This window comes from Carassius gibelio, chromosome B25, assembly GCF_023724105.1.
Source record: "Carassius gibelio isolate Cgi1373 ecotype wild population from Czech Republic chromosome B25, carGib1.2-hapl.c, whole genome shotgun sequence".
Taxonomy (NCBI): domain Eukaryota; kingdom Metazoa; phylum Chordata; class Actinopteri; order Cypriniformes; family Cyprinidae; genus Carassius; species Carassius gibelio.
In genome coordinates, this window is record NC_068420.1 from 25308970 (window position 1) to 25317626 (window position 8657).

Genomic DNA, 8657 nt, shown 5'->3' on the forward strand with positions numbered 1-8657 from the left:
TTGTATTTCATAAGGCATAAGCATCCTTCAGTTTGGCGAGATTTGCACTGAATATTGAATGAAACAGCTTTCTCTAATAGAGAGAAAAGCTTTTGAGCAGATTTGGGCTAGATTTCACTTCATTTGAACAGAAGCAGTATTTCAACATTACTGCTCTCAGAAACCTGTTTTTGTGCATATAACTTCTAACACATTAAAAACAGTCTTACAGCATTGCAAAAACATTGTATTTCATAAGGCATAAGCATCCTTCAGTTTGGCAAGATTTGCACTGAATATTGAATGAAACAGCTTTCTCTAATAGAGAGAAAAGCTTTTGAGCAGATTTCGGCCAGATTTCACTTCATTTGAACAGAAGCAGTATTTCAACATTACTGCTCTCAGAAACCTGTTTTTGTGCATATAACTTCTAACACATTAAAAACAGTCTTACAGCATTGCAAAAACATTGTATTTCATAAGGCATAAGCATCCTTCAGTTTGGCAAGATTTGCACTGAATATTGAATGAAACAGCTTTCTCTAATAGAGAGAAAAGCTTTTGAGCAGATTTGGGCTAGATTTCACTTCATTTGAACAGAAGCAGTATTTCAACATTACTGCTCTCAGAAACCTGTTTTTGTGCATATAACTTCTAACACATTAAAAACAGTCTTACAGCATTGCAAAAAACATTGTATTTCATAATGCATAAGCATCCTTCAGTTTGGCAAGATTTGCACTGAATATTGAATGAAACAGCTTTCTCTAATAGAGAGAAAAGCTTTTGAGCAGATTTGGGCTAGATTTCACTTCATTTGAACAGAAGCAGTATTTCAACATTACTGCTCTCAGAAACCTGTAAACTGATAATCTTGAGCATTGAAGCTCAATCATAAGATTTTGTGCATATAACTTCTAACACATTAAAAACAGTCTTACAGCATTGCAAAAACATTGTATTTCATAAGGCATAAGCATCCTTCAGTTTGGCAAGATTTGCACTGAATATTGAATGAAACAGCTTTCTCTAATAGAGAGAAAAGCTTTTGAGCAGATTTGGGCTAGTTTTCACTTCATTTGAACAGAAGCAGTATTTTAACATTACTGCTCTCAGAAACCTGTTTTTGTGCATATAACTTCTAACACATTAAAAACAGTCTTACAGCATTGCAAAACACATTGTATTTCATAAGGCATAAACATCCTTCAGTTTGGCGAGATTTGCACTGAATATTGAATGAAACAGCTTTCTCTAATAGAGAGAAAAGCTTTTGAGCAGATTTGGGCTAGATTTCACTTCATTTGAACAGAAGCAGTATTTCAACATTACTGCTCTCAGAAACCTGTTTTTGTGCATATAACTTCTAACACATTAAAAACAGTCTTACAGCATTGCAAAAACATTGTATTTCATAAGGCATAAGCATCCTTCAGTTTGGCAAGATTTGCACTGAATATTGAATGAAACAGCTTTCTCTAATAGAGAGAAAAGCTTTTGAGCAGATTTGGGCTAGATTTCACTTCATTTGAACAGATGCAGTATTTCAACATTACTGCTCTCAGAAACCTGTTTTTGTGCATATAACTTCTAACACATTAAAAACAGTCTTACAGCATAGCAAAAACATTGTATTTCATAAGGCATAAGCATCCTTCAGTTTGGCAAGATTTGCACTGAATATTGAAAGAAACAGCTTTCTCTAATAGAGAGACGAGCTTTTGAGCAGATTTGGGCTAGATTTCCCTTCATTTGAACAGAAGCAGTATTTCAACATTACTGCTCTCAGAAACCTGTTTTTGTGCATATAACTTCTAACACATTAAAAACAGTCTTACAGCATTGCAAAAAACATTGTATTTCATAAGGCATAAGCATCCTTCAGTTTGGCAAGATTTGCACTGAATATTGAATGAAACAGCTTTCTCTAATAGAGAGAAAAGCTTTTGAGCAGATTTCGGCCAGATTTCACTTCATTTGAACAGAAGCAGTATTTCAACATTACTGCTCTCAGAAACCTGTTTTTGTGCATATAACTTCTAACACATTAAAAACAGTCTTACAGCATTGCAAAAACATTGTATTTCATAAGGCATAAGCATCCTTCAGTTTGGCAAGATTTGCACTGAATATTGAATGAAACAGCTTTCTCTAATAGAGAGAAAAGCTTTTGAGCAGATTTGGTCTAGATTTCACTTCATTTGAAAGGAAGCAGTATTTCAACATTACTGCTCTCAGAAACCTGTAAACTGATAATCTTGAGCATTGAAGCTCAATCATAAGATTTTGTGCATATAACTTCTAACACATTAAAAACAGTCTTACAGCATTGCAAAAACATTGTATTTCATAAGGCATAAGCATCCTTCAGTTTGGCAAGATTTGCACTGAATATTGAATGAAACAGCTTTCTCTAATAGAGAGAAAAGCTTTTGAGCAGATTTGGGCTAGTTTTCACTTCATTTGAACAGAAGCAGTATTTTAACATTACTGCTCTCAGAAACCTGTTTTTGTGCATATAACTTCTAACACATTAAAAACAGTCTTACAGCATTGCAAAACACATTGTATTTCATAAGGCATAAACATCCTTCAGTTTGGCGAGATTTGCACTGAATATTGAATGAAACAGCTTTCTCTAATAGAGAGAAAAGCTTTTGAGCAGATTTGGGCTAGATTTCACTTCATTTGAACAGAAGCAGTATTTCAACATTACTGCTCTCAGAAACCTGTTTTTGTGCATATAACTTCTAACACATTAAAAACAGTCTTACAGCATAGCAAAAACATTGTATTTCATAAGGCATAAGCATCCTTCAGTTTGGCAAGATTTGCACTGAATATTGAATGAAACAGCTTTCTCTAATAGAGAGAAAAGCTTTTGAGCAGATTTGGGCTAGATTTCACTTCATTTGAACAGAAGCAGTATTTCAACATTACTGCTCTCAGAAACCTGTTTTTGTGCATATAACTTCTAACACATTAAAAACAGTCTTACAGCATTGCAAAAACATTGTATTTCATAAGGCATAAGCATCCTTCAGTTTGGCAAGATTTGCACTGAATATTGAATGAAACAGCTTTCTCTAATAGAGAGAAAAGCTTTTGAGCAGATTTGGGCTAGATTTCACTTCATTTGAACAGATGCAGTATTTCAACATTACTGCTCTCAGAAACCTGTTTTTGTGCATATAACTTCTAACACATTAAAAACAGTCTTACAGCATAGCAAAAACATTGTATTTCATAAGGCATAAGCATCCTTCAGTTTGGCAAGATTTGCACTGAATATTGAAAGAAACAGCTTTCTCTAATAGAGAGACGAGCTTTTGAGCAGATTTGGGCTAGATTTCCCTTCATTTGAACAGAAGCAGTATTTCAACATTACTGCTCTCAGAAACCTGTTTTTGTGCATATAACTTCTAACACATTAAAAACAGTCTTACAGCATTGCAAAAAACATTGTATTTCATAAGGCATAAGCATCCTTCAGTTTGGCAAGATTTGCACTGAATATTGAATGAAACAGCTTTCTCTAATAGAGAGAAAAGCTTTTGAGCAGATTTCGGCCAGATTTCACTTCATTTGAACAGAAGCAGTATTTCAACATTACTGCTCTCAGAAACCTGTTTTTGTGCATATAACTTCTAACACATTAAAAACAGTCTTACAGCATTGCAAAAACATTGTATTTCATAAGGCATAAGCATCCTTCAGTTTGGCAAGATTTGCACTGAATATTGAATGAAACAGCTTTCTCTAATAGAGAGAAAAGCTTTTGAGCAGATTTGGTCTAGATTTCACTTCATTTGAAAGGAAGCAGTATTTCAACATTACTGCTCTCAGAAACCTGTAAACTGATAATCTTGAGCATTGAAGCTCAATCATAAGATTTTGTGCATATAACTTCTAACACATTAAAAACAGTCTTACAGCATTGCAAAAACATTGTATTTCATAAGGCATAAGCATCCTTGAGTTTGGCAAGATTTGCACTGAATATTGAATGAAACAGCTTTCTCTAATAGAGAGAAAAGCTTTTGAGCAGATTTGGGCTAGTTTTCACTTCATTTGAACAGAAGCAGTATTTCAACATTACTGCTCTCAGAAACCTGTTTTTGTGCATATAACTTCTAACACATTAAAAACAGTCTTACAGCATTGCAAAACACATTGTATTTCATAAGGCATAAGCATCCTTCAGTTTGGCGAGATTTGCACTGAATATTGAATGAAACAGCTTTCTCTAATAGAGAGAAAAGCTTTTGAGCAGATTTGGGCTAGATTTCACTTCATTTGAACAGAAGCAGTATTTCAACATTACTGCTCTCAGAAACCAGTTTTTGTGCATATAACTTCTAACACATTAAAAACAGTCTTACAGCATAGCAAAAACATTGTATTTCATAAGGCATAAGCATCCTTCAGGTTGGCAAGATTTGCACTGAATATTGAATGAAACAGCTTTCTCTAATAGAGAGAAAAGCTTTTGAGCAGATTTCGGCCAGATTTCACTTCATTTGAACAGAAGCAGTATTTCAACATTACTGCTCTCAGAAACCTGTTTTTGTGCATATAACTTCTAACACATTAAAAACAGTCTTACAGCATTGCAAAAACATTGTATTTCATAAGGCATAAGCATCCTTCAGTTTGGCAAGATTTGCACTGAATATTGAATGAAACAGCTTTCTCTAATAGAGAGAAAAGCTTTTGAGCAGATTTGGGCTAGATTTCACTTCATTTGAACAGAAGCAGTATTTCAACATTACTGCTCTCAGAAACCTGTTTTTGTGCATATAACTTCTAACACATTAAAAACAGTCTTACAGCATTGCAAAAAACATTGTATTTCATAAGGCATAAGCATCCTTCAGTTTGGCAAGATTTGCACTGAATATTGAATGAAACAGCTTTCTCTAATAGAGAGAAAAGCTTTTGAGCAGATTTGGGCTAGATTTCACTTCATTTGAACAGAAGCAGTATTTCAACATTACTGCTCTCAGAAACCTGTAAACTGATAATCTTGAGCATTGAAGCTCAATCATAAGATTTTGTGCATATAACTTCTAACACATTAAAAACAGTCTTACAGCATTGCAAAAACATTGTATTTCATAAGGCATAAGCATCCTTCAGTTTGGCAAGATTTGCACTGAATATTGAATGAAACAGCTTTCTCTAATAGAGAGAAAAGCTTTTGAGCAGATTTCGGCCAGATTTCACTTCATTTGAACAGAAGCAGTATTTCAACATTACTGCTCCCAGAAACCTGTTTTTGTGCATATAACTTCTAACACATTAAAAACAGTCTTACAGCATTGCAAAAACATTGTATTTCATAAGGCATAAGCATCCTTCAGTTTGGCAAGATTTGCACTGAATATTGAATGAAACAGCTTTCTCTAATAGAGAGAAAAGCTTTTGAGCAGATTTGGGCTAGATTTCACTTCATTTGAACAGAAGCAGTATTTCAACATTACTGCTCTCAGAAACCTGTAAACTGATAATCTTGAGCATTGAAGCTCAATCATAAGATTTTGTGCATATAACTTCTAACACATTAAAAACAGTCTTACAGCATTGCAAAAACATTGTATTTCATAAGGCATAAGCATCCTTCAGTTTGGCAAGATTTGCACTGAATATTGAATGAAACAGCTTTCTCTAATAGAGAGAAAAGCTTTTGAGCAGATTTCGGCTAGTTTTCACTTCATTTGAACAGAAGCAGTATTTCAACATTACTGCTCTCAGAAACCTGTTTTTGTGCATATAACTTCTAACACATTAAAAACAGTCTTACAGCATTGCAAAAACATTGTATTTCATAAGGCATAAGCATCCTTCAGTTTGGCGAGATTTGCACTGAATATTGAATGAAACAGCTTTCTCTAATAGAGAGAAAAGATTTTGAGCAGATTTGGGCTAGATTTCACTTCATTTGAACAGAAGCAGTATTTCAACATTTACTGCTCTCAGAAACCTGTTTTTGTGCATATAACTTCTAACACATTAAAAACAGTCTTACAGCATTGCAAAAACATTGTATTTCATAAGGCATAAGCATCCTTCAGTTTGGCAAGATTTGCACTGAATATTGAATGAAACAGCTTTCTCTAATAGAGAGAAAAGCTTTTGAGCAGATTTCGGCCAGATTTCACTTCATTTGAACAGAAGCAGTATTTCAACATTACTGCTCTCAGAAACCTGTTTTTGTGCATATATATTCTAACACATTAAAAACAGTCTTACAGCATTGCAAAAACATTGTATTTCATAAGGCATAAGCATCCTTCAGTTTGGCTAGATTTGCACTGAATATTGAATGAAACAGCTTTCTCTAATAGAGAGAAAAGCTTTTGAGCAGATTTCGGCTAGTTTTCACTTCATTTGAACAGAAGCAGTATTTCAACATTACTGCTCTCAGAAACCTGTTTTTGTGCATATAACTTCTAGCACATTAAAAACAGTCTTACAGCATTGCAAAAACATTGTATTTCATAAGGCATAAGCATCCTTCAGTTTGGCAAGATTTGCACTGAATATTGAATGAAACAGCTTTCTCTAATAGAGAGAAAAGCTTTTGAGCAGATTTGGGCTAGATTTCACTTCATTTGAACAGAAGCAGTATTTCAACATTACTGCTCTCAGAAACCTGTAAACTGATAATCTTGAGCATTGAAGCTCAAACATAAGATTTTGTGCATATAACTTCTAACACATTAAAAACAGTCTTACAGCATTGCAAAAACATTGTATTTCATAAAGCATAAGCATCCTTCAGTTTGGCAAGATTTGCACTAAATATTGAATGAAACAGCTTTCTCTAATAGAGAGAAAAGCTTTTGAGCAGATTTCTGCTAGATTTCACTTCATTTGAATAGAAGCAGTATTTCAACATTACTGCTCTCAGAAACCTGTTTTTGTGCATATAACTTCTAACACATTAAAAACAGTCTTACAGCATTGCAAAAACATTGTATTTCATAAGGCATAAGCATTCTTCAGTTTGGCAAGATTTGCACTGAATATTGAATGAAACAGCTTTCTCTAATAGAGAGAAAAGCTTTTGAGCAGATTTGGGCTAGATTTCACTTCATTTGAACAGAAGCAGTATTTCAACATTACTGCTCTCAGAAACCTGTTTTTGTGCATATATATTCTAACACATTAAAAACAGTCTTACAGCATAGCAAAAACATTGTATTTCATAAGGCATAAGCATCCTTCAGTTTGGCAAGATTTGCACTGAATATTGAATGAAACAGCTTTCTCTAATAGAGAGACGAGCTTTTGAGCAGATTTGGGCTAGATTTCCCTTCATTTGAACAGAAGCAGTATTTCAACATTACTGCTCTCAGAAACCTGTTTTTGTGCATATAACTTCTAACACATTAAAAACAGTCTTACAGCATTGCAAAAAACATTGTATTTCATAAGGCATAAGCATCCTTCAGTTTGGCAAGATTTGCACTGAATATTGAATGAAACAGCTTTCTCTAATAGAGAGAAAAGCTTTTGAGCAGATTTGGGCTAGATTTCACTTCATTTGAACAGAAGCAGTATTTCAACATTACTGCTCTCAGAAACCTGTAAACTGATAATCTTGAGCATTGAAGCTCAATCATAAGATTTTGTGCATATAACTTCTAACACATTAAAAACAGTCTTACAGCATTGCAAAAACATTGTATTTCATAAGGCATAAGCATCCTTCAGTTTGGCAAGATTTGCACTGAATATTGAATGAAACAGCTTTCTCTAATAGAGAGAAAAGCTTTTGAGCAGATTTCGGCTAGTTTTCACTTCATTTGAACAGAAGCAGTATTTCAACATTACTGCTCTCAGAAACCTGTTTTTGTGCATATAACTTCTAACACATTAAAAACAGTCTTACAGCATAGCAAAAACTTTGTATTTCATAAGGCATAAGCATCCTTCAGTTTGGCGAGATTTGCACTGAATATTGAATGAAACAGCTTTCTCTAATAGAGAGAAAAGATTTTGAGCAGATTTGGGCTAGATTTCACTTCATTTGAACAGAAGCAGTATTTCAACATTAATGCTCTCAGAAACCTGTAAACTGATAATCTTGAGCATTGAAGCTCAATCATAAGATTTTGTGCATATAACTTCTAACACATTAAAAACAGTCTTACAGCATTGCAAAAACATTGTATTTCATAAGGCATAAGCATCCTTCAGTTTGGCAAGATTTGCACTGAATATTGAATGAAACAGCTTTCTCTAATAGAGAGAAAAGCTTTTGAGCAGATTTGGGCTAGATTTCACTTCATTTGAACAGAAGCAGTATTTCAACATTACTGCTCTCAGAAACCTGTTTTTGTGCATATAACTTCTAACACATTAAAAACAGTCTTACAGCATAGCAAAAACATTGTATTTCATAAGGCATAAGCATCCTTCAGATAGGCAAGAATTGAACTGAATATTGAATGAAACAGCTTTCTCTAATAGAGAGAAAAGCTTTTGAGCAGATTTGGGCTAGATTTCACTTCATTTGAACAGAAGCAGTATTTCAACATTTACTGCTCTCAGAAACCTGTTTTTGTGCATATAACTTCTAACACATTAAAAACAGTCTTACAGCATTGCAAAAACATTGTATTTCATAAGGCATAAGCATCCTTCAGTTTGGCAAGATTTGCACTGAATAT

At 33.9% G+C, this 8657-nt stretch overlaps 1 long non-coding RNA gene across 2 annotated transcripts in view; it reads right to left on the minus strand.

Moving 5' to 3' along the window:
• LOC128014185 (uncharacterized) overlaps nucleotides 1–8657 on the minus strand; it is a 168148-nt gene that overhangs the window by 76043 nt on the left and 83448 nt on the right. The gene's annotated exons all lie outside the window — the stretch shown is intronic.